The following is an 18,042-nucleotide window of genomic DNA, read 5'->3' on the forward strand; positions in this document are numbered from 1 at the left end:
ATAGATATGAAAAAAGCAAACATATTTTCTTTTTGTTATTGTTTTAAAAAGATGAAGGTTAATTTGTCTCACTTAATTTAAATTCGAATTATTAAATAGCACTCTCGGCAACGGCCATATCACGCTGAAAACACCGGTTCTCGTCCGATCACTGAAGTTAAGCAGCGTCGAGCGCAGTCAGTACTTGGGAGGGAGACCACTTAGGAACACTGCGTACCGTTGGCTTTTTCACTTTTTTTTTCTTTTAAATTCCTATAGATATGAAAAAAGCAAACATATTTTCTTTTTGTTATTGTTTTAAAAAGATGGTCAATTTGTCTCACTTAATTTAAATTCGAATTATTATCTAGCACTCTCGGCAACGGCCATATCACGCTGAAAACACCGGTTCTCGTCGGATCACCGAAGTTTAGCAGCGTCGAGCGCAGTCAGTACTTGGGAGGGAGACCACTTAGGAACACTGCGCGCTGTTGGCTTTTTCACGTTTTTTTCCTCTTTTAAATTCCAAGAGATATGAAAAAAGCCAACATATTTTCTTTTTGTTATTGTTTTAAAAAGATGAAGGTTAATTTGTCTCACTTAATTTAAATTCGAATTATTAAATAGCACTCTCGGCAACGGCCATATCACGCTGAAAACACCGGTTCTCGTCCGATCACCGAAGTTAAGCAGCGTCGAGCGCAGTCAGTACTTGGGAGGGAGACCACTTAGGAACACTGCGTGCCGTTGGCTTTTTCACTTTTTTTTTTCTTTTAAATTCCTATAGATATGAAAAAAGCAAACATATTTTCTTTTTGTTATTGTTTTAAAAAGATGGTCAATTTGTCTCACTTAATTTAAATTCGAATTATTATCCAGCATTCTCGGCAACGGCCATATCACGCTGAAAACACCGGTTCTCGTCGGATCACGGAAGTTAAGCAGCGTCGAGCGCAGTCAGTACTTGGGAGGGAGACCACTTAGGAACACTGCGTGCCGTTGGCTTTTTCACTTTTTTTCCTCTTTTAAATTCCAATAGATATGAAAAAAGCAAACATATTTTCTTTTTGTTATTGTTTTAAAAAGATGAAGGTTAATTTGTCTCACTTAATTTAAATTCGAATTATTAAATAGCACTCTCGGCAACGGCCATATCACGCTGAAAACACCGGTTCTCGTCCGATCACCGAAGTTAAGCAGCGTCGAGCGCAGTCAGTACTTGGGAGGGAGACCACTTAGGAACACTGCGTGCCGTTGGCTTTTTCACTTTTTTTTTTCTTTTAAATTCCTATAGATATGAAAAAAGCAAACATATTTTCTTTTTGTTATTGTTTTAAAAAGATGAAGGTCAATTTGTCTCACTTAATTTAAATTCGAATTATTATCCAGCATTCTCGGCAACGGCCGTATCACGCTGAAAACACCGGTTCTCGTCGGATCACGGAAGTTAAGCAGCGTCGAGCGCAGTCAGTACTTGGGAGGGAGACCACTTAGGAACACTGCGTGCCGTTGGCTTTTTCACTTTTTTTCCTCTTTTAAATTAAAATAGATATGAAAAAAGCAAACATATTTTCTTTTTGTTATTGTTTTAAAAAGATGAAGGTTAATTTGTCTCACTTATATTAAATTCGAATTATTAAATAGCACTCTCGGTAACGGCCATATCACGCTGAAAACACCGGTTCTCGTCCGATCACCGAAGTTAAGCAGCGTCGAGCGCATACAGTACTTGGGAATACTGCGTGCCGTTGGCTTTTTCACTTTTGTTTCCTCTTTCAAATTCCACCAGATATGAAAAAAGCAAACATATCTTCTTTTTGTTATTGTTTTATAAAGATGAAAGTTAATTAAATTCGAATTATTAAATAGCACTCTCGGCAACGGCCATATCACGCTGAAAACACCGGTTCTCGTCTGATCACCGAAGTTAAGCAGCGTCGAGCGCAGTCAGTACTTGGGAGAGAGACCACTTAGGAACACTGCGTGCCGTTGGCTTTTTCACTTTTTTTTTTCTTTTAAATTCCTATAGATATGAAAAAAGCAAACATATTTTCTTTTTGTTATTGTTTTAAAAAGATGAAGGTCAATTTGTCTCACTTAATTTAAATTCGAATTATTATCTAGCACTCTCGGCAACGGCCATATCACGCTGAAAACACCGGTTCTCGTCGGATCACCGAAGTTTAGCAGCGTCGAGCGCAGTCAGTACTTGGGAGGGAGACCACTTAGGAACACTGCGCGCTGTTGGCTTTTTCACGTTTTTTTCCTCTTTTAAATTCCAAGAGATATGAAAAAAGCCAACATATTTTCTTTTTGTTATTGTTTTAAAAAGATGAAGGTTAATTTGTCTCACTTAATTTAAATTCGAATTATTAAATAGCACTCTCGGCAACGGCCATATCACGCTGAAAACACCGGTTCTCGTCCGATCACCGAAGTTAAGCAGCGTCGAGCGCAGTCAGTACTTGGGAGGGAGACCACTTAGGAACACTGCGTGCCGTTGGCTTTTTCACTTTTTTTTTTCTTTTAAATTCCTATAGATATGAAAAAAGCAAACATATTTTCTTTTTGTTATTGTTTTAAAAAGATGGTCAATTTGTCTCACTTAATTTAAATTCGAATTATTATCCAGCATTCTCGGCAACGGCCATATCACGCTGAAAACACCGGTTCTCGTCGGATCACGGAAGTTAAGCAGCGTCGAGCGCAGTCAGTACTTGGGAGGGAGACCACTTAGGAACACTGCGTGCCGTTGGCTTTTTCACTTTTTTTCCTCTTTTAAATTCCAATAGATATGAAAAAAGCAAACATATTTTCTTTTTGTTATTGTTTTAAAAAGATGAAGGTTAATTTGTCTCACTTAATTTAAATTCGAATTATTAAATAGCACTCTCGGCAACGGCCATATCACGCTGAAAACACCGGTTCTCGTCCGATCACCGAAGTTAAGCAGCGTCGAGCGCAGTCAGTACTTGGGAGGGAGACCACTTAGGAACACTGCGTGCCGTTGGCTTTTTCACTTTTTTTTTTCTTTTAAATTCCTATAGATATGAAAAAAGCAAACATATTTTCTTTTTGTTATTGTTTTAAAAAGATGAAGGTCAATTTGTCTCACTTAATTTAAATTCGAATTATTATCCAGCATTCTCGGCAACGGCCGTATCACGCTGAAAACACCGGTTCTCGTCGGATCACGGAAGTTAAGCAGCGTCGAGCGCAGTCAGTACTTGGGAGGGAGACCACTTAGGAACACTGCGTGCCGTTGGCTTTTTCACTTTTTTTCCTCTTTTAAATTAAAATAGATATGAAAAAAGCAAACATATTTTCTTTTTGTTATTGTTTTAAAAAGATGAAGGTTAATTTGTCTCACTTATATTAAATTCGAATTATTAAATAGCACTCTCGGTAACGGCCATATCACGCTGAAAACACCGGTTCTCGTCCGATCACCGAAGTTAAGCAGCGTCGAGCGCATACAGTACTTGGGAATACTGCGTGCCGTTGGCTTTTTCACTTTTGTTTCCTCTTTCAAATTCCACCAGATATGAAAAAAGCAAACATATCTTCTTTTTGTTATTGTTTTATAAAGATGAAAGTTAATTAAATTCGAATTATTAAATAGCACTCTCGGCAACGGCCATATCACGCTGAAAACACCGGTTCTCGTCTGATCACCGAAGTTAAGCAGCGTCGAGCGCAGTCAGTACTTGGGAGAGAGACCACTTAGGAACACTGCGTGCCGTTGGCTTTTTCACTTTTTTTTTTCTTTTAAATTCCTATAGATATGAAAAAAGCAAACATATTTTCTTTTTGTTATTGTTTTAAAAAGATGAAGGTCAATTTGTCTCACTTAATTTAAATTCGAATTATTATCTAGCACTCTCGGCAACGGCCATATCACGCTGAAAACACCGGTTCTCGTCGGATCACCGAAGTTTAGCAGCGTCGAGCGCAGTCAGTACTTGGGAGGGAGACCACTTAGGAACACTGCGCGCTGTTGGCTTTTTCACGTTTTTTTCCTCTTTTAAATTCCAAGAGATATGAAAAAAGCCAACATATTTTCTTTTTGTTATTGTTTTAAAAAGATGAAGGTTAATTTGTCTCACTTAATTTAAATTCGAATTATTATCCAGCATTCTCGGCAACGGCCATATCACGCTGAAAACACCGGTTCTCGTCGGATCACGGAAGTTAAGCAGCGTCGAGCGCAGTCAGTACTTGGGAGGGAGACCACTTAGGAACACTGCGTGCCGTTGGCTTTTTCACTTTTTTTCCTCTTTTAAATTCCAATAGATATGAAAAAAGCAAACATATTTTCTTTTTGTTATTGTTTTAAAAAGATGAAGGTTAATTTGACTCACTTAATTTAAATTCGAATTATTAAATAGCACTCTCGGCAACGGCCATATCACGCTGACAACACCGGTTCTCGTCCGATCACCGAAGTTAAGCAGCGTCGAGCGCAGTCAGTACTTGGGAGGGAGACCACTTAGGAACACTGCGTGCCGTTGGCTTTTTCACTTTTTTTTTTCTTTTAAATTCCTATAGATATGAAAAAAGCAAACATATTTTCTTTTTGTTATTGTTTTAAAAAGATGAAGGTCAATTTGTCTCACTTAATTTAAATTCGAATTATTATCCAGCATTCTCGGCAACGGCCATATCACGCTGAAAACACCGGTTCTCGTCGGATCACGGAAGTTAAGCTGCGTCGAGCGCAGTCAGTACTTGGGAGGGAGACCACTTAGGAACACTGCGCGCTGTTGGCTTTTTCACGTTTTTTTCCTCTTTTAAATTCCAAGAGATATGAAAAAAGCCAACATATTTTCTTTTTGTTATTGTTTTAAAAAGATGAAGGTTAATTTGTCTCACTTAATTTAAATTCGAATTATTAAATAGCACTCTCGGCAACGGCCATATCACGCTGAAAACACCGGTTCTCGTCCGATCACCGAAGTTAAGCAGCGTCGAGCGCAGTCAGTACTTGGGAGGGAGACCACTTAGGAACACTGCGTGCCGTTGGCTTTTTCACTTTTTTTTTTCTTTTAAATTCCTATAGATATGAAAAAAGCAAACATATTTTCTTTTTGTTATTGTTTTAAAAAGATGAAGGTCAATTTGTCTCACTTAATTTAAATTCGAATTATTATCCAGCATTCTCGGCAACGGCCATATCACGCTGAAAACACCGGTTCTCGTCGGATCACGGAAGTTAAGCAGCGTCGAGCGCAGTCAGTACTTGGGAGGGAGACCACTTAGGAACACTGCGTGCCGTTGGCTTTTTCACTTTTTTTCCTCTTTTAAATTCCAATAGATATGAAAAAAGCAAACATATTTTCTTTTTGTTATTGTTTTAAAAAGATGAAGGTTAATTTGTCTCACTTAATTTAAATTCGAATTATTAAATAGCACTCTCGGCAACGGCCATATCACGCTGACAACACCGGTTCTCGTCCGATCACCGAAGTTAAGCAGCGTCGAGCGCAGTCAGTACTTGGGAGGGAGACCACTTAGGAACACTGCGTGCCGTTGGCTTTTTCACTTTTTTTTTTCTTTTAAATTCCTATAGATATGAAAAAAGCAAACATATTTTCTTTTTGTTATTGTTTTAAAAAGATGAAGGTCAATTTGTCTCACTTAATTTAAATTCGAATTATTATCCAGCATTCTCGGCAACGGCCATATCACGCTGAAAACACCGGTTCTCGTCGGATCACGGAAGTTAAGCTGCGTCGAGCGCAGTCAGTACTTGGGAGGGAGACCACTTAGGAACACTGCGTGCCGTTGGCTTTTTCACTTTTTTTCCTCTTTTAAATTCCAATAGATATGAAAAAAGCAAACATATTTTCTTTTTGTTATTGTTTTAAAAAGATGAAGGTTAATTTGTCTCACTTATATTAAATTCGAATTATTAAATAGCACTCTCGGTAACGGCCATATCACGCTGAAAACACCGGTTCTCGTCCGATCACCGAAGTTAAGCAGCGTCGAGCGCATACAGTACTTGGGAATACTGCGTGCCGTTGGCTTTTTCACTTTTGTTTCCTCTTTCAAATTCCACCAGATATGAAAAAAGCAAACATATCTTCTTTTTGTTATTGTTTTATAAAGATGAAAGTTAATTAAATTCGAATTATTAAATAGCACTCTCGGCACCGGCCATATCACGCTGAAAACACCGGTTCTCGTCTGATCACCGAAGTTAAGCAGCGTCGAGCGCAGTCAGTACTTGGGAGAGAGACCACTTAGGAACACTGCGTGCCGTTGGCTTTTTCACTTTTTTTTCCTCTTTTAAAATCCAATAGATATGAAAAAAGCAAACATATTTTCTTATTGTTATTGTTTTAAAAAGATGATGGTTAATTTGTTTCACTTAATTTAAATTCGAATTATTATCTAAAACTCTCGGCAACGGCCATATCAAGCTGAAAACACCGGTTCTCGTCGGATCACCGAAGTTAAGCAGCGTCGAGCGCAGTCAGTACTTGGGAGGGAGACCACTTAGGAACACTGCGTGCCGTTGGCTTTTTCACTTTTTTTTCCTCTTTTCAATTCCTATAGATATGAAAAAAGCAAACATATTTTCTTTTTGTTATTGTTTTAAAAAGATGAAGGTTAATTTGTCTCACTTATATTAAATTCGAATTATTAAATAGCACTCTCGGTAACGGCCATATCACGCTGAAAACACCGGTTCTCGTCCGATCACCGAAGTTAAGCAGCGTCGAGCGCAGTCAGTACTTGGAAACTTTGCGTGCCGTTGGCTTTTTCACTTTTATTTCCTCTTTTAAATTCCATGAGATATGAAAAAAGCAAACATATCTTCTCTTTCTTATTGATTTATAAAGATGAAGGTTAATTAAACTCGAATTATTAAATAGCACTCACGGCAACGGCCATATCACGCTGAAAACACCGGTTCTCGTCCGATCACCGAAGTTAAGCAGCGTCGAGCGCAGTCAGTACTTGGGAGGGAGACCACATAGGAACACTGCGTGCCGTTGGCTTTTTCACTTTTTTTTCCTCTTTTAAATTCCAATAGATATGAAAAAAGCAAACATATTTTCTTTTTGTTATTGTTTTAAAAAGATGAAGGTTAATTTGTCTCACTTAATTTAAATTCGAATTATTAAATAGCACTCTCGGCAACGGCCATATCAAGCTGAAAACACCGGTTCTCGTCCGATCACCGAAGTTAAGCAGCGTCGAGCGCAGTCAGTACTTGGGAGGGAGACCACTTAGGAACACTGCGTGCCGTTGGCTTTTTCACTTTTTTTTCCTCTTTTCAATTCCTATAGATATGAAAAATGCAAACATATTTTCTTTTTGTTATTGTTTTAAAAAGATGAAGGTCAATTTGTCTCACTTAATTTAAATTCGAATTATTATCTAGCACTCTCGGCAACGGCCATATCACGCTGAAAACACCGGTTCTCGTCGGATCACCGAAGTTAAGCAGCGTCGAGCGCAGTCAGTACTTGGGAGGGAGACCACTTAGGAACACTGCGCGCTGTTGGCTTTTTCACGTTTTTTTCTTCTTTTAAATTCCAATAGATATGAAAAAAGCCAACATATTTTCTTTTTGTTATTGTTTAAAAAAGATGATGGTTAATTTGTTTCACTTAATTTAAATTCGAATTATTATCTAAAACTCTCGGCAACGGCCATATCACGCTGAAAACACCGGTTCTCGTCCGATCACCGAAGTTAAGCAGCGTCGAGCGCAGTCAGTACTTGGAAACTTTGCGTGCCGTTGGCTTTTTCACTTTTATTTCCTCTTTTAAATTCCATGAGATATGAAAAAAGCAAACATATCTTCTCTTTCTTATTGATTTATAAAGATGAAGGTTAATTAAATTCGAATTATTAAATAGCACTCACGGCAACGGCCATATCACGCTGAAAACACCGGTTCTCGTCCGATCACCGAAGTTAAGCAGCGTCGAGCGCAGTCAGTACTTGGGAGGGAGACCACTTAGGAACACTGCGTGCCGTTGGCTTTTTCACTTTTTTTTCCTCTTTTAAATTCCAATAGATATGAAAAAAGCAAACATATTTTCTTTTTGTTATTGTTTTAAAAAGATGAAGGTTAATTTGTCTCACTTAATTTAAATTCGAATTATTAAATAGCACTCTCGGCAACGGCCATATCAAGCTGAAAACACCGGTTCTCGTCCGATCACCGAAGTTAAGCAGCGTCGAGCGCAGTCAGTACTTGGGAGGGAGACCACTTAGGAACACTGCGTGCCGTTGGCTTTTTCACTTTTTTTTCCTCTTTTCAATTCCTATAGATATGAAAAATGCAAACATATTTTCTTTTTGTTATTGTTTTAAAAAGATGAAGGTCAATTTGTCTCACTTAATTTAAATTCGAATTATTATCTAGCACTCTCGGCAACGGCCATATCACGCTGAAAACACCGGTTCTCGTCGGATCACCGAAGTTAAGCAGCGTCGAGCGCAGTCAGTACTTGGGAGGGAGACCACTTAGGAACACTGCGCGCTGTTGGCTTTTTCACGTTTTTTTCTTCTTTTAAATTCCAATAGATATGAAAAAAGCCAACATATTTTCTTTTTGTTATTGTTTTAAAAAGATGAAGGTTAATTTGTCTCACTTAATTTAAATTCGAATTATTAAATACTCTCTCGGCAACGGCCATATCACGCTTAAAACACCGGTTCTCGTCCGATCACCGAAGTTAAGCAGCGTCGAGCGCAGTCAGTACTTGGTAACTTTGCGTGCCGTTGGCTTTTTCACTTTTATTTCCTCTTTTAAATTTCATGAGATATGAAAAAGCAAACATATCTTCTCTTTCTTATTGATTTATAAAGATGAAGGTTAATTAAATTCGAATTATTAAATAGCACTCTCGGCAACGGCCATATCACGCTGAAAACACCGGTTCTCGTCCGATAACCGAAGTTAAGCAGCGTCGAGCGCAGTCAGTACTTGGGAGGGAGACCACTTAGGAACACTGCGTGCCGTTGGCTTTTTCACTTTTTTTTCCTCTTTTCAATTCCTATAGATATGAAAAAAGCAAACATATTTTCTTTTTGTTATTGTTTTAAAAAGATGAAGGTCAATTTGTTTCACTTAATTTAAATTCGAATTATTATCTAGCACTCTCGGCAACGGCCATATCACGCTGAAAACACCGGTTCTCGTCGGATCACCGAAGTTAAGCAGCGTCGAGCGCAGTCAGTACTTGGGAGGGAGACCACTTAGGAACACTGCGTGCCGTTGGCTTTTTCACTTTTTTTTCCTCTTTTCAATTCCTATAGATATGAAAAAAGCAAACATATTTTCTTTTTGTTATTGTTTTAAAAATATGAAGGTCAATTTGTCTCACTTAATTTAAATTCGAATTATTATCTAGCACTCTCGGCAACGGCCATATCACGCTGAAAACACCGGTTCTCGTCGGATCACCGAAGTTAAGCAGCGTCGAGCGCAGTCAGTACTTGGGAGGGAGACCACTTAGGAACACTGCGCGCTGTTGGCTTTTTCACGTTTTTTTTCCTCTTTTAAATTCCAATAGATATGAAAAAAGCAAACATATTTTCTTTTTGTTATTGTTTTAAAAAGATGAAGGTTAATTTGTCTCACTTAATTTAAATTCGAATTATTAAATAGCACTCTCGGCAACGGCCATATCACGCTGAAAACACCGGTTCTCGTCCGATCACTGAAGTTAAGCAGCGTCGAGCGCAGTCAGTACTTGGGAGGGAGACCACTTAGGAACACTGCGTGCCGTTGGCTTTTTCACTTTTTTTTCTTTTAAATTCCTATAGATATGAAAAAAGCAAACATATTTTCTTTTTGTTATTGTTTTAAAAAGATGAAGGTCAATTTGTCACACTTAATTTAAATTCGAATTATTATCTAGCACTCTCGGCAACGGCCATATCACGCTGAAAACACCGGTTCTCGTCTGATCACCGAAGTTAAGCAGCGTCGAGCGCAGTCAGTACTTGGGAGAGAGACCACTTAGGAACACTGCGTGCCGTTGGCTTTTTCACTTTTTTTTCCTCTTTTAAAATCCAATAGATATGAAAAAAGCAAACATATTTTCTTATTGTTATTGTTTTAAAAAGATGATGGTTAATTTGTTTCACTTAATTTAAATTCGAATTATTATCTAAAACTCTCGGCAACGGCCATATCACGCTGAAAACACCGGTTCTCGTCCGATCACCGAAGTTAAGCAGCGTCGAGCGCAGTCAGTACTTGGAAACTTTGCGTGCCGTTGGCTTTTTCACTTTTATTTCCTCTTTTAAATTCCATGAGATATGAAAAAAGCAAACATATCTTCTCTTTCTTATTGATTTATAAAGATGAAGGTTAATTAAATTCGAATTATTAAATAGCACTCACGGCAACGGCCATATCACGCTGAAAACACCGGTTCTCGTCCGATCACCGAAGTTAAGCAGCGTCGAGCGCAGTCAGTACTTGGGAGGGAGACCACATAGGAACACTGCGTGCCGTTGGCTTTTTCACTTTTTTTTCCTCTTTTAAATTCCAATAGATATGAAAAAAGCAAACATATTTTCTTTTTGTTATTGTTTTAAAAAGATGAAGGTTAATTTGTCTCACTTAATTTAAATTCGAATTATTAAATAGCACTCTCGGCAACGGCCATATCAAGCTGAAAACACCGGTTCTCGTCCGATCACCGAAGTTAAGCAGCGTCGAGCGCAGTCAGTACTTGGGAGGGAGACCACTTAGGAACACTGCGTGCCGTTGGCTTTTTCACTTTTTTTTCCTCTTTTCAATTCCTATAGATATGAAAAATGCAAACATATTTTCTTTTTGTTATTGTTTTAAAAAGATGAAGGTCAATTTGTCTCACTTAATTTAAATTCGAATTATTATCTAGCACTCTCGGCAACGGCCATATCACGCTGAAAACACCGGTTCTCGTCGGATCACCGAAGTTAAGCAGCGTCGAGCGCAGTCAGTACTTGGGAGGGAGACCACTTAGGAACACTGCGCGCTGTTGGCTTTTTCACGTTTTTTTCTTCTTTTAAATTCCAATAGATATGAAAAAAGCCAACATATTTTCTTTTTGTTATTGTTTAAAAAAGATGATGGTTAATTTGTTTCACTTAATTTAAATTCGAATTATTATCTAAAACTCTCGGCAACGGCCATATCACGCTGAAAACACCGGTTCTCGTCCGATCACCGAAGTTAAGCAGCGTCGAGCGCAGTCAGTACTTGGAAACTTTGCGTGCCGTTGGCTTTTTCACTTTTATTTCCTCTTTTAAATTCCATGAGATATGAAAAAAGCAAACATATCTTCTCTTTCTTATTGATTTATAAAGATGAAGGTTAATTAAATTCGAATTATTAAATAGCACTCACGGCAACGGCCATATCACGCTGAAAACACCGGTTCTCGTCCGATCACCGAAGTTAAGCAGCGTCGAGCGCAGTCAGTACTTGGGAGGGAGACCACTTAGGAACACTGCGTGCCGTTGGCTTTTTCACTTTTTTTTCCTCTTTTAAATTCCAATAGATATGAAAAAAGCAAACATATTTTCTTTTTGTTATTGTTTTAAAAAGATGAAGGTTAATTTGTCTCACTTAATTTAAATTCGAATTATTAAATAGCACTCTCGGCAACGGCCATATCAAGCTGAAAACACCGGTTCTCGTCCGATCACCGAAGTTAAGCAGCGTCGAGCGCAGTCAGTACTTGGGAGGGAGACCACTTAGGAACACTGCGTGCCGTTGGCTTTTTCACTTTTTTTTCCTCTTTTCAATTCCTATAGATATGAAAAATGCAAACATATTTTCTTTTTGTTATTGTTTTAAAAAGATGAAGGTCAATTTGTCTCACTTAATTTAAATTCGAATTATTATCTAGCACTCTCGGCAACGGCCATATCACGCTGAAAACACCGGTTCTCGTCGGATCACCGAAGTTAAGCAGCGTCGAGCGCAGTCAGTACTTGGGAGGGAGACCACTTAGGAACACTGCGCGCTGTTGGCTTTTTCACGTTTTTTTCTTCTTTTAAATTCCAATAGATATGAAAAAAGCCAACATATTTTCTTTTTGTTATTGTTTTAAAAAGATGAAGGTTAATTTGTCTCACTTAATTTAAATTCGAATTATTAAATACTCTCTCGGCAACGGCCATATCACGCTTAAAACACCGGTTCTCGTCCGATCACCGAAGTTAAGCAGCGTCGAGCGCAGTCAGTACTTGGTAACTTTGCGTGCCGTTGGCTTTTTCACTTTTATTTCCTCTTTTAAATTTCATGAGATATGAAAAAGCAAACATATCTGCTCTTTCTTATTGATTTATAAAGATGAAGGTTAATTAAATTCGAATTATTAAATAGCACTCTCGGCAACGGCCATATCACGCTGAAAACACCGGTTCTCGTCCGATAACCGAAGTTAAGCAGCGTCGAGCGCAGTCAGTACTTGGGAGGGAGACCACTTAGGAACACTGCGTGCCGTTGGCTTTTTCACTTTTTTTTCCTCTTTTCAATTCCTATAGATATGAAAAAAGCAAACATATTTTCTTTTTGTTATTGTTTTAAAAAGATGAAGGTCAATTTGTCTCACTTAATTTAAATTCGAATTATTATCTAGCACTCTCGGCAACGGCCATATCACGCTGAAAACACCGGTTCTCGTCGGATCACCGAAGTTAAGCAGCGTCGAGCGCAGTCAGTACTTGGGAGGGAGACCACTTAGGAACACTGCGTGCCGTTGGCTTTTTCACTTTTTTTTCCTCTTTTCAATTCCTATAGATATGAAAAAAGCAAACATATTTTCTTTTTGTTATTGTTTTAAAAATATGAAGGTCAATTTGTCTCACTTAATTTAAATTCGAATTATTATCTAGCACTCTCGGCAACGGCCATATCACGCTGAAAACACCGGTTCTCGTCGGATCACCGAAGTTAAGCAGCGTCGAGCGCAGTCAGTACTTGGGAGGGAGACCACTTAGGAACACTGCGCGCTGTTGGCTTTTTCACGTTTTTTTTCCTCTTTTAAATTCCAATAGATATGAAAAAAGCAAACATATTTTCTTTTTGTTATTGTTTTAAAAAGATGAAGGTTAATTTGTCTCACTTAATTTAAATTCGAATTATTAAATAGCACTCTCGGCAACGGCCATATCACGCTGAAAACACCGGTTCTCGTCCGATCACTGAAGTTAAGCAGCGTCGAGCGCAGTCAGTACTTGGGAGGGAGACCACTTAGGAACACTGCGTGCCGTTGGCTTTTTCACTTTTTTTTTCTTTTAAATTCCTATAGATATGAAAAAAGCAAACATATTTTCTTTTTGTTATTGTTTTAAAAAGATGAAGGTCAATTTGTCACACTTAATTTAAATTCGAATTATTATCTAGCACTCTCGGCAACGGCCATATCACGCTGAAAACACCGGTTCTCGTCGGATCACCGAAGTTAAGCAGCGTCGAGCGCAGTCAGTACTTGGGAGGGAGACCACTTAGGAACACTGCGCGCTGTTGGCTTTTTCACGTTTTTTTCCTCTTTTAAATTCCAATAGATATGAAAAAAGCCAACATATTTTCTTTTTGTTATTGTTTTAAAAAGATGAAGGTTAATTTGTCTCACTTAATTTAAATTCGAATTATTAAATACTCTCTCGGCAACGGCCATATCACGCTTAAAACACCGGTTCTCGTCCGATCACCGAAGTTAAGCAGCGTCGAGCGCAGTCAGTACTTGGTAACTTTGCGTGCCGTTGGCTTTTTCACTTTTATTTCCTCTTTTAAATTTCATGAGATATGAAAAAAGCAAACATATCTTCTCTTTCTTATTGATTTATAAAGATGAAGGTTAATTAAATTCGAATTATTAAATAGCACTCTCGGCAACGGCCATATCACGCTGAAAACACCGGTTCTCGTCCGATAACCGAAGTTAAGCAGCGTCGAGCGCAGTCAGTACTTGGGAGGGAGACCACTTAGGAACACTGCGTGCCGTTGGCTTTTTCACTTTTTTTTCCTCTTTTCAATTCCTATAGATATGAAAAAAGCAAACATATTTTCTTTTTGTTATTGTTTTAAAAATATGAAGGTCAATTTGTCTCACTTAATTTAAATTCGAATTATTATCTAGCACTCTCGGCAACGGCCATATCACGCTGAAAACACCGGTTCTCGTCGGATCACCGAAGTTAAGCAGCGTCGAGCGCAGTCAGTACTTGGGAGGGAGACCACTTAGGAACACTGCGCGCTGTTGGCTTTTTCACGTTTTTTTTCCTCTTTTAAATTCCAATAGATATGAAAAAAGCAAACATATTTTCTTTTTGTTATTGTTTTAAAAAGATGAAGGTTAATTTGTCTCACTTAATTTAAATTCGAATTATTAAATAGCACTTTCGGCAACGGCCATATCACGCTGAAAACACCGGTTCTCGTCCGATCACTGAAGTTAAGCAGCGTCGAGCGCAGTCAGTACTTGGGAGGGAGACCACTTAGGAACACTGCGTGCCGTTGGCTTTTTCACTTTTTTTTTCTTTTAAATTCCTATAGATATGAAAAAAGCAAACATATTTTCTTTTTGTTATTGTTTTAAAAAGATGAAGGTCAATTTGTCACACTTAATTTAAATTCGAATTATTATCTAGCACTCTCGGCAACGGCCATATCACGCTGAAAACACCGGTTCTCGTCGGATCACCGAAGTTAAGCAGCGTCGAGCGCAGTCAGTACTTGGGAGGGAGACCACTTAGGAACACTGCGCGCTGTTGGTTTTTTCACGTTTTTTTCCTCTTTTAAATTCCAATAGATATGAAAAAAGCCAACATATTTTCTTTTTGTTATTGTTTTAAAAAGATGAAGGTTAATTTGTCTCACTTAATTTAAATTCGAATTATTAAATAGCACTCTCGGCAACGGCCATATCACGCTGAAAACACCGGTTCTCGTCCGATCACCGAAGTTAAGCAGCGTCGAGCGCAGTCAGTACTTGGGAGGGAGACCACTTAGGAACACTGCGTGCCGTTGGCTTTTTCACTTTTTTTTTTCTTTTAAATTCCTATAGATATGAAAAAAGCAAACATATTTTCTTTTTGTTATTGTTTTAAAAAGATGAAGGTCAATTTGTCTCACTTAATTTAAATTCGAATTATTATCCAGCATTCTCGGCAACGGCCATATCACGCTGAAAACACCGGTTCTCGTCGGATCACCGAAGTTAAGCAGCGTCGAGCGCAGTCAGTACTTGGGAGGGAGACCACTTAGGAACACTGCGTGCCGTTGGCTTTTTCACTTTTTTTCCTCTTTTAAATTCCAATAGATATGAAAAAAGCAAACATATTTTCTTTTTGTTATTGTTTTAAAAAGATGAAGGTTAATTTGTCTCACTTAATTTAAATTCGAATTATTAAATAGCACTCTCGGCAACGGCCATATCACGCTGAAAACACCGGTTCTCGTCCGATCACCGAAGTTAAGCAGCGTCGAGCGCATACAGTACTTGGGAATACTGCGTGCCGTTGGCTTTTTCACTTTTGTTTCCTCTTTCAAATTCCACCAGATATGAAAAAAGCAAACATATCTTCTTTTTGTTATTGTTTTATAAAGATGAAAGTTAATTAAATTCGAATTATTAAATAGCACTCTCGGCAACGGCCATATCACGCTGAAAACACCGATTCTCGTCCGATCACCGAAGTTAAGCAGCGTCGAGCGCAGTCAGTACTTGGGAGGGAGACCACTTATTAACACTGCGTGCCGTTGGCTTTTTCACTTTTTTTTCCTCTTTTAAATTCCTATAGATATGAAAAAAGCAAACATATTTTCTTTTTGTTATTGTTTTAAAAAGATGGTCAATTTGTCTCACTTAATTTAAATTCGAATTATTATCTAGCACTCTCGGCAACGGCCATATCACGCTGAAAACACCGGTTCTCGTCGGATCACCGAAGTTAAGCAGCGTCGAGCGCAGTCAGTACTTGGGAGGGAGACCACTTAGGAACACTGCGTGCCGTTGGCTTTTTCACTTTTTTTTCCTCTTTTCAATTCCTATAGATATGAAAAAAGCAAACATATTTTCTTTTTGTTATTGTTTTAAAAATATGAAGGTCAATTTGTCTCACTTAATTTAAATTCGAATTATTATCTAGCACTCTCGGCAACGGCCATATCACGCTGAAAACACCGGTTCTCGTCGGATCACCGAAGTTAAGCAGCGTCGAGCGCAGTCAGTACTTGGGAGGGAGACCACTTAGGAACACTGCGCGCTGTTGGCTTTTTCACGTTTTTTTTCCTCTTTTAAATTCCAATAGATATGAAAAAAGCAAACATATTTTCTTTTTGTTATTGTTTTAAAAAGATGAAGGTTAATTTGTCTCACTTAATTTAAATTCGAATTATTAAATAGCACTCTCGGCAACGGCCATATCACGCTGAAAACACCGGTTCTCGTCCGATCACTGAAGTTAAGCAGCGTCGAGCGCAGTCAGTACTTGGGAGGGAGACCACTTAGGAACACTGCGTGCCGTTGGCTTTTTCACTTTTTTTTTCTTTTAAATTCCTATAGATATGAAAATAGCAAACATATTTTCTTTTTGTTATTGTTTTAAAAAGATGAAGGTCAATTTGTCACACTTAATTTAAATTCGAATTATTATCTAGCACTCTCGGCAACGGCCATATCACGCTGAAAACACCGGTTCTCGTCGGATCACCGAAGTTAAGCAGCGTCGAGCGCAGTCAGTACTTGGGAGGGAGACCACTTAGGAACACTGCGCGCTGTTGGCTTTTTCACGTTTTTTTCCTCTTTTAAATTCCAATAGATATGAAAAAAGCCAACATATTTTCTTTTTGTTATTGTTTTAAAAAGATGAAGGTTAATTTGTCTCACTTAATTTAAATTCGAATTATTAAATAGCACTCTCGGCAACGGCCATATCACGCTGAAAACACCGGTTCTCGTCCGATCACCGAAGTTAAGCAGCGTCGAGCGCAGTCAGTACTTGGGAGGGAGACCACTTAGGAACACTGCGTGCCGTTGGCTTTTTCACTTTTTTTTTTCTTTTAAATTCCTATAGATATGAAAAAAGCAAACATATTTTCTTTTTGTTATTGTTTTAAAAAGATGAAGGTCAATTTGTCTCACTTAATTTAAATTCGAATTATTATCTAGCACTCTTGGCAACGGCCATATCACGCTGAAAACACCGGTTCTCGTCGGATCACCGAAGTTAAGCAGCGTCGAGCGCAGTCAGTACTTGGGAGGGAGACCACTTAGGAACACTGCGTGCCGTTGGCTTTTTCACTTTTTTTTCCTCTTTTAAATTCCAATAGATATGAAAAAAGCAAACATATTTTCTTTTTGTTATTGTTTTAAAAAGATGAAGGTTAATTTGTCTCACTTAATTTAAATTCGAATTATTAAATAGCACTTTCGGAAAGGCCATATCACGCTGAAAACACCGGTTCTCGTCCGATCACCGAAGTTAAGCAGCGTCGAGCGCAGTCAGTACTTGGGAGGGAGACCACTAAGGAACACTGCGTGCCGTTGGCTTTTTCACTTTTTTTTCCTCATTTAAAATCCAATAGATATGAAAAAAGCAAACATATTTTCTTTTTGTTATTGTTTTAAAAAGATGAAGGTCAATTTGTCACACTTAATTTAAATTCGAATTATTATCTAGCACTCTCGGCAACGGCCATATCACGCTGAAAACACCGGTTCTCGTCGGATCACCGAAGTTAAGCAGCGTCGAGCGCAGTCAGTACTTGGGAGGGAGACCACTTAGGAACACTGCGCGCTGTTGGCTTTTTCACGTTTTTTTCCTCTTTTAAATTCCAATAGATATGAAAAAAGCCAACATATTTTCTTTTTGTTATTGTTTTAAAAAGATGAAGGTTAATTTGTCTCACTTAATTTAAATTCGAATTATTAAATAGCACTCTCGGCAACGGCCATATCACGCTGAAAACACCGGTTCTCGTCCGATCACTGAAGTTAAGCAGCGTCGAGCGCAGTCAGTACTTGGGAGGGAGACCACTTAGGAACACTGCGTGCCGTTGGCTTTTTCACTTTTTTTTTCTTTTAAATT

At 38.4% G+C, this 18,042-nt stretch overlaps 31 non-coding genes and 41 pseudogenes across 31 annotated transcripts; all 72 read left to right on the forward strand.

Annotated features, from left to right (window-relative positions):
* The first annotated feature begins 106 nt into the window (after positions 1-106).
* Positions 107-225, forward strand: LOC149600694 (5S ribosomal RNA). The gene has a single exon (XR_016378630.1). It is a non-coding gene; the product is annotated as a 5S ribosomal RNA (ribosomal RNA).
* A 132-nt stretch (positions 226-357) lies between these two features.
* On the forward strand, positions 358-476 carry LOC149600695 (5S ribosomal RNA; annotated as a pseudogene).
* Positions 477-613: 137 nt separating this feature from the next.
* On the forward strand, positions 614-732 carry LOC149600696 (5S ribosomal RNA). The gene has a single exon (XR_016378975.1). It is a non-coding gene; the product is annotated as a 5S ribosomal RNA (ribosomal RNA).
* A 133-nt stretch (positions 733-865) lies between these two features.
* On the forward strand, positions 866-984 carry LOC149600697 (5S ribosomal RNA; annotated as a pseudogene).
* A 136-nt stretch (positions 985-1,120) lies between these two features.
* On the forward strand, positions 1,121-1,239 carry LOC149600698 (5S ribosomal RNA). The gene has a single exon (XR_016378976.1). It is a non-coding gene; the product is annotated as a 5S ribosomal RNA (ribosomal RNA).
* A 136-nt stretch (positions 1,240-1,375) lies between these two features.
* Positions 1,376-1,494, forward strand: LOC149600699 (5S ribosomal RNA; annotated as a pseudogene).
* A 136-nt stretch (positions 1,495-1,630) lies between these two features.
* LOC149600700 (5S ribosomal RNA) lies at positions 1,631-1,733 on the forward strand (annotated as a pseudogene).
* A 122-nt stretch (positions 1,734-1,855) lies between these two features.
* LOC149600701 (5S ribosomal RNA) lies at positions 1,856-1,974 on the forward strand (annotated as a pseudogene).
* Positions 1,975-2,110: 136 nt separating this feature from the next.
* LOC149600702 (5S ribosomal RNA) lies at positions 2,111-2,229 on the forward strand (annotated as a pseudogene).
* A 137-nt stretch (positions 2,230-2,366) lies between these two features.
* Positions 2,367-2,485, forward strand: LOC149600703 (5S ribosomal RNA). Its single transcript, XR_016378978.1, has one exon. It is a non-coding gene; the product is annotated as a 5S ribosomal RNA (ribosomal RNA).
* Positions 2,486-2,618: 133 nt separating this feature from the next.
* LOC149600704 (5S ribosomal RNA) lies at positions 2,619-2,737 on the forward strand (annotated as a pseudogene).
* A 136-nt stretch (positions 2,738-2,873) lies between these two features.
* Positions 2,874-2,992, forward strand: LOC149600705 (5S ribosomal RNA). Its single transcript, XR_016378980.1, has one exon. It is a non-coding gene; the product is annotated as a 5S ribosomal RNA (ribosomal RNA).
* A 136-nt stretch (positions 2,993-3,128) lies between these two features.
* On the forward strand, positions 3,129-3,247 carry LOC149600706 (5S ribosomal RNA; annotated as a pseudogene).
* Positions 3,248-3,383: 136 nt separating this feature from the next.
* Positions 3,384-3,486, forward strand: LOC149600707 (5S ribosomal RNA; annotated as a pseudogene).
* A 122-nt stretch (positions 3,487-3,608) lies between these two features.
* LOC149600708 (5S ribosomal RNA) lies at positions 3,609-3,727 on the forward strand (annotated as a pseudogene).
* Positions 3,728-3,863: 136 nt separating this feature from the next.
* Positions 3,864-3,982, forward strand: LOC149600709 (5S ribosomal RNA; annotated as a pseudogene).
* A 137-nt stretch (positions 3,983-4,119) lies between these two features.
* LOC149600710 (5S ribosomal RNA) lies at positions 4,120-4,238 on the forward strand (annotated as a pseudogene).
* Positions 4,239-4,374: 136 nt separating this feature from the next.
* On the forward strand, positions 4,375-4,493 carry LOC149600711 (5S ribosomal RNA). Its single transcript, XR_016379127.1, has one exon. It is a non-coding gene; the product is annotated as a 5S ribosomal RNA (ribosomal RNA).
* A 136-nt stretch (positions 4,494-4,629) lies between these two features.
* On the forward strand, positions 4,630-4,748 carry LOC149600712 (5S ribosomal RNA; annotated as a pseudogene).
* Positions 4,749-4,885: 137 nt separating this feature from the next.
* Positions 4,886-5,004, forward strand: LOC149600713 (5S ribosomal RNA). Its single transcript, XR_016378981.1, has one exon. It is a non-coding gene; the product is annotated as a 5S ribosomal RNA (ribosomal RNA).
* Positions 5,005-5,140: 136 nt separating this feature from the next.
* LOC149600714 (5S ribosomal RNA) lies at positions 5,141-5,259 on the forward strand (annotated as a pseudogene).
* Positions 5,260-5,395: 136 nt separating this feature from the next.
* Positions 5,396-5,514, forward strand: LOC149600715 (5S ribosomal RNA). The gene has a single exon (XR_016379128.1). It is a non-coding gene; the product is annotated as a 5S ribosomal RNA (ribosomal RNA).
* A 136-nt stretch (positions 5,515-5,650) lies between these two features.
* Positions 5,651-5,769, forward strand: LOC149600716 (5S ribosomal RNA; annotated as a pseudogene).
* Positions 5,770-5,905: 136 nt separating this feature from the next.
* LOC149600717 (5S ribosomal RNA) lies at positions 5,906-6,008 on the forward strand (annotated as a pseudogene).
* Positions 6,009-6,130: 122 nt separating this feature from the next.
* Positions 6,131-6,249, forward strand: LOC149600718 (5S ribosomal RNA; annotated as a pseudogene).
* Positions 6,250-6,386: 137 nt separating this feature from the next.
* Positions 6,387-6,505, forward strand: LOC149600719 (5S ribosomal RNA; annotated as a pseudogene).
* Positions 6,506-6,642: 137 nt separating this feature from the next.
* Positions 6,643-6,745, forward strand: LOC149600720 (5S ribosomal RNA; annotated as a pseudogene).
* Positions 6,746-6,867: 122 nt separating this feature from the next.
* LOC149600721 (5S ribosomal RNA) lies at positions 6,868-6,986 on the forward strand. The gene has a single exon (XR_016378810.1). It is a non-coding gene; the product is annotated as a 5S ribosomal RNA (ribosomal RNA).
* Positions 6,987-7,123: 137 nt separating this feature from the next.
* LOC149600722 (5S ribosomal RNA) lies at positions 7,124-7,242 on the forward strand. Its single transcript, XR_016378247.1, has one exon. It is a non-coding gene; the product is annotated as a 5S ribosomal RNA (ribosomal RNA).
* A 137-nt stretch (positions 7,243-7,379) lies between these two features.
* Positions 7,380-7,498, forward strand: LOC149600723 (5S ribosomal RNA; annotated as a pseudogene).
* A 137-nt stretch (positions 7,499-7,635) lies between these two features.
* Positions 7,636-7,738, forward strand: LOC149600724 (5S ribosomal RNA; annotated as a pseudogene).
* Positions 7,739-7,860: 122 nt separating this feature from the next.
* Positions 7,861-7,979, forward strand: LOC149600725 (5S ribosomal RNA). The gene has a single exon (XR_016378982.1). It is a non-coding gene; the product is annotated as a 5S ribosomal RNA (ribosomal RNA).
* A 137-nt stretch (positions 7,980-8,116) lies between these two features.
* LOC149600726 (5S ribosomal RNA) lies at positions 8,117-8,235 on the forward strand. Its single transcript, XR_016378248.1, has one exon. It is a non-coding gene; the product is annotated as a 5S ribosomal RNA (ribosomal RNA).
* A 137-nt stretch (positions 8,236-8,372) lies between these two features.
* On the forward strand, positions 8,373-8,491 carry LOC149600727 (5S ribosomal RNA; annotated as a pseudogene).
* A 136-nt stretch (positions 8,492-8,627) lies between these two features.
* Positions 8,628-8,730, forward strand: LOC149600728 (5S ribosomal RNA; annotated as a pseudogene).
* Positions 8,731-8,851: 121 nt separating this feature from the next.
* LOC149600729 (5S ribosomal RNA) lies at positions 8,852-8,970 on the forward strand. The gene has a single exon (XR_016378542.1). It is a non-coding gene; the product is annotated as a 5S ribosomal RNA (ribosomal RNA).
* A 137-nt stretch (positions 8,971-9,107) lies between these two features.
* Positions 9,108-9,226, forward strand: LOC149600730 (5S ribosomal RNA). Its single transcript, XR_016378169.1, has one exon. It is a non-coding gene; the product is annotated as a 5S ribosomal RNA (ribosomal RNA).
* Positions 9,227-9,363: 137 nt separating this feature from the next.
* On the forward strand, positions 9,364-9,482 carry LOC149600731 (5S ribosomal RNA; annotated as a pseudogene).
* Positions 9,483-9,620: 138 nt separating this feature from the next.
* On the forward strand, positions 9,621-9,739 carry LOC149600732 (5S ribosomal RNA). Its single transcript, XR_016379177.1, has one exon. It is a non-coding gene; the product is annotated as a 5S ribosomal RNA (ribosomal RNA).
* Positions 9,740-9,873: 134 nt separating this feature from the next.
* Positions 9,874-9,992, forward strand: LOC149600733 (5S ribosomal RNA; annotated as a pseudogene).
* A 137-nt stretch (positions 9,993-10,129) lies between these two features.
* On the forward strand, positions 10,130-10,232 carry LOC149600734 (5S ribosomal RNA; annotated as a pseudogene).
* Positions 10,233-10,354: 122 nt separating this feature from the next.
* LOC149600735 (5S ribosomal RNA) lies at positions 10,355-10,473 on the forward strand. Its single transcript, XR_016378821.1, has one exon. It is a non-coding gene; the product is annotated as a 5S ribosomal RNA (ribosomal RNA).
* A 137-nt stretch (positions 10,474-10,610) lies between these two features.
* LOC149600736 (5S ribosomal RNA) lies at positions 10,611-10,729 on the forward strand. The gene has a single exon (XR_016378250.1). It is a non-coding gene; the product is annotated as a 5S ribosomal RNA (ribosomal RNA).
* A 137-nt stretch (positions 10,730-10,866) lies between these two features.
* LOC149600737 (5S ribosomal RNA) lies at positions 10,867-10,985 on the forward strand (annotated as a pseudogene).
* Positions 10,986-11,122: 137 nt separating this feature from the next.
* LOC149600738 (5S ribosomal RNA) lies at positions 11,123-11,225 on the forward strand (annotated as a pseudogene).
* A 122-nt stretch (positions 11,226-11,347) lies between these two features.
* Positions 11,348-11,466, forward strand: LOC149600739 (5S ribosomal RNA). Its single transcript, XR_016378983.1, has one exon. It is a non-coding gene; the product is annotated as a 5S ribosomal RNA (ribosomal RNA).
* A 137-nt stretch (positions 11,467-11,603) lies between these two features.
* Positions 11,604-11,722, forward strand: LOC149600740 (5S ribosomal RNA). The gene has a single exon (XR_016378251.1). It is a non-coding gene; the product is annotated as a 5S ribosomal RNA (ribosomal RNA).
* A 137-nt stretch (positions 11,723-11,859) lies between these two features.
* LOC149600741 (5S ribosomal RNA) lies at positions 11,860-11,978 on the forward strand (annotated as a pseudogene).
* A 136-nt stretch (positions 11,979-12,114) lies between these two features.
* Positions 12,115-12,217, forward strand: LOC149600742 (5S ribosomal RNA; annotated as a pseudogene).
* A 121-nt stretch (positions 12,218-12,338) lies between these two features.
* On the forward strand, positions 12,339-12,457 carry LOC149600743 (5S ribosomal RNA). Its single transcript, XR_016378543.1, has one exon. It is a non-coding gene; the product is annotated as a 5S ribosomal RNA (ribosomal RNA).
* A 137-nt stretch (positions 12,458-12,594) lies between these two features.
* LOC149600744 (5S ribosomal RNA) lies at positions 12,595-12,713 on the forward strand. The gene has a single exon (XR_016378170.1). It is a non-coding gene; the product is annotated as a 5S ribosomal RNA (ribosomal RNA).
* A 137-nt stretch (positions 12,714-12,850) lies between these two features.
* Positions 12,851-12,969, forward strand: LOC149600745 (5S ribosomal RNA; annotated as a pseudogene).
* Positions 12,970-13,107: 138 nt separating this feature from the next.
* Positions 13,108-13,226, forward strand: LOC149600746 (5S ribosomal RNA). The gene has a single exon (XR_016379178.1). It is a non-coding gene; the product is annotated as a 5S ribosomal RNA (ribosomal RNA).
* A 135-nt stretch (positions 13,227-13,361) lies between these two features.
* On the forward strand, positions 13,362-13,480 carry LOC149600747 (5S ribosomal RNA; annotated as a pseudogene).
* Positions 13,481-13,616: 136 nt separating this feature from the next.
* Positions 13,617-13,719, forward strand: LOC149600748 (5S ribosomal RNA; annotated as a pseudogene).
* A 122-nt stretch (positions 13,720-13,841) lies between these two features.
* On the forward strand, positions 13,842-13,960 carry LOC149600749 (5S ribosomal RNA). Its single transcript, XR_016378544.1, has one exon. It is a non-coding gene; the product is annotated as a 5S ribosomal RNA (ribosomal RNA).
* A 137-nt stretch (positions 13,961-14,097) lies between these two features.
* LOC149600750 (5S ribosomal RNA) lies at positions 14,098-14,216 on the forward strand (annotated as a pseudogene).
* A 138-nt stretch (positions 14,217-14,354) lies between these two features.
* LOC149600751 (5S ribosomal RNA) lies at positions 14,355-14,473 on the forward strand. The gene has a single exon (XR_016379179.1). It is a non-coding gene; the product is annotated as a 5S ribosomal RNA (ribosomal RNA).
* A 135-nt stretch (positions 14,474-14,608) lies between these two features.
* LOC149600752 (5S ribosomal RNA) lies at positions 14,609-14,727 on the forward strand (annotated as a pseudogene).
* A 137-nt stretch (positions 14,728-14,864) lies between these two features.
* LOC149600753 (5S ribosomal RNA) lies at positions 14,865-14,983 on the forward strand. Its single transcript, XR_016378984.1, has one exon. It is a non-coding gene; the product is annotated as a 5S ribosomal RNA (ribosomal RNA).
* Positions 14,984-15,119: 136 nt separating this feature from the next.
* Positions 15,120-15,238, forward strand: LOC149600754 (5S ribosomal RNA). The gene has a single exon (XR_016378171.1). It is a non-coding gene; the product is annotated as a 5S ribosomal RNA (ribosomal RNA).
* Positions 15,239-15,374: 136 nt separating this feature from the next.
* LOC149600755 (5S ribosomal RNA) lies at positions 15,375-15,477 on the forward strand (annotated as a pseudogene).
* A 122-nt stretch (positions 15,478-15,599) lies between these two features.
* LOC149600756 (5S ribosomal RNA) lies at positions 15,600-15,718 on the forward strand (annotated as a pseudogene).
* Positions 15,719-15,852: 134 nt separating this feature from the next.
* On the forward strand, positions 15,853-15,971 carry LOC149600757 (5S ribosomal RNA). Its single transcript, XR_016378173.1, has one exon. It is a non-coding gene; the product is annotated as a 5S ribosomal RNA (ribosomal RNA).
* A 137-nt stretch (positions 15,972-16,108) lies between these two features.
* On the forward strand, positions 16,109-16,227 carry LOC149600758 (5S ribosomal RNA; annotated as a pseudogene).
* A 138-nt stretch (positions 16,228-16,365) lies between these two features.
* On the forward strand, positions 16,366-16,484 carry LOC149600759 (5S ribosomal RNA). Its single transcript, XR_016379181.1, has one exon. It is a non-coding gene; the product is annotated as a 5S ribosomal RNA (ribosomal RNA).
* A 135-nt stretch (positions 16,485-16,619) lies between these two features.
* Positions 16,620-16,738, forward strand: LOC149600760 (5S ribosomal RNA; annotated as a pseudogene).
* A 137-nt stretch (positions 16,739-16,875) lies between these two features.
* LOC149600761 (5S ribosomal RNA) lies at positions 16,876-16,994 on the forward strand. Its single transcript, XR_016378985.1, has one exon. It is a non-coding gene; the product is annotated as a 5S ribosomal RNA (ribosomal RNA).
* Positions 16,995-17,130: 136 nt separating this feature from the next.
* LOC149600762 (5S ribosomal RNA) lies at positions 17,131-17,249 on the forward strand. The gene has a single exon (XR_016378174.1). It is a non-coding gene; the product is annotated as a 5S ribosomal RNA (ribosomal RNA).
* A 136-nt stretch (positions 17,250-17,385) lies between these two features.
* On the forward strand, positions 17,386-17,504 carry LOC149600763 (5S ribosomal RNA; annotated as a pseudogene).
* A 137-nt stretch (positions 17,505-17,641) lies between these two features.
* Positions 17,642-17,760, forward strand: LOC149600764 (5S ribosomal RNA; annotated as a pseudogene).
* A 137-nt stretch (positions 17,761-17,897) lies between these two features.
* On the forward strand, positions 17,898-18,016 carry LOC149600765 (5S ribosomal RNA). Its single transcript, XR_016379182.1, has one exon. It is a non-coding gene; the product is annotated as a 5S ribosomal RNA (ribosomal RNA).
* The last annotated feature ends 26 nt before the right edge of the window (positions 18,017-18,042 follow it).

Source organism: Phalangium opilio, unplaced genomic scaffold (assembly GCF_054372755.1).
Source record: "Phalangium opilio isolate 3A_F unplaced genomic scaffold, DU_Popi_V2 ptg000360l_1, whole genome shotgun sequence".
In the NCBI taxonomy this organism is placed as follows: domain Eukaryota; kingdom Metazoa; phylum Arthropoda; class Arachnida; order Opiliones; family Phalangiidae; genus Phalangium; species Phalangium opilio.